This window comes from Etheostoma spectabile, chromosome 9, assembly GCF_008692095.1.
Source record: "Etheostoma spectabile isolate EspeVRDwgs_2016 chromosome 9, UIUC_Espe_1.0, whole genome shotgun sequence".
Taxonomy (NCBI): domain Eukaryota; kingdom Metazoa; phylum Chordata; class Actinopteri; order Perciformes; family Percidae; genus Etheostoma; species Etheostoma spectabile.
Genome location: NC_045741.1, coordinates 33,246,654 through 33,246,895, shown reverse-complemented (window position 1 = coordinate 33,246,895; position 242 = coordinate 33,246,654). Strand labels below are relative to the sequence as shown.

The window sequence follows — 242 nt, the reverse complement described above, 5'->3', positions numbered from 1 at the left end:
AGTCATTCCTGCCTGTGGCCATCAAACCTTATAACTCCTCCCTCTGATTGTCTGACACACACACACACACACACAAACACACACATACACAGACACACAGACACACACACACAAACACACACACACACAGACACTCAGAGAGGTTGAAACTGGACACTATTATCTATTTTTGTGCAATAACACCGGCCTGAAATGTGTGCAATACTCAACTATTATTATTATTATTATTATTATTATTACTT

At 38.8% G+C, this 242-nt stretch overlaps 1 protein-coding gene across 1 annotated transcript in view; it reads right to left on the bottom strand.

Moving 5' to 3' along the window:
- LOC116696236 (coronin-2A) overlaps positions 1-242 on the bottom strand; it is a 22,282-nt gene that overhangs the window by 1,792 nt on the left and 20,248 nt on the right. The window lies entirely within an intron of this gene.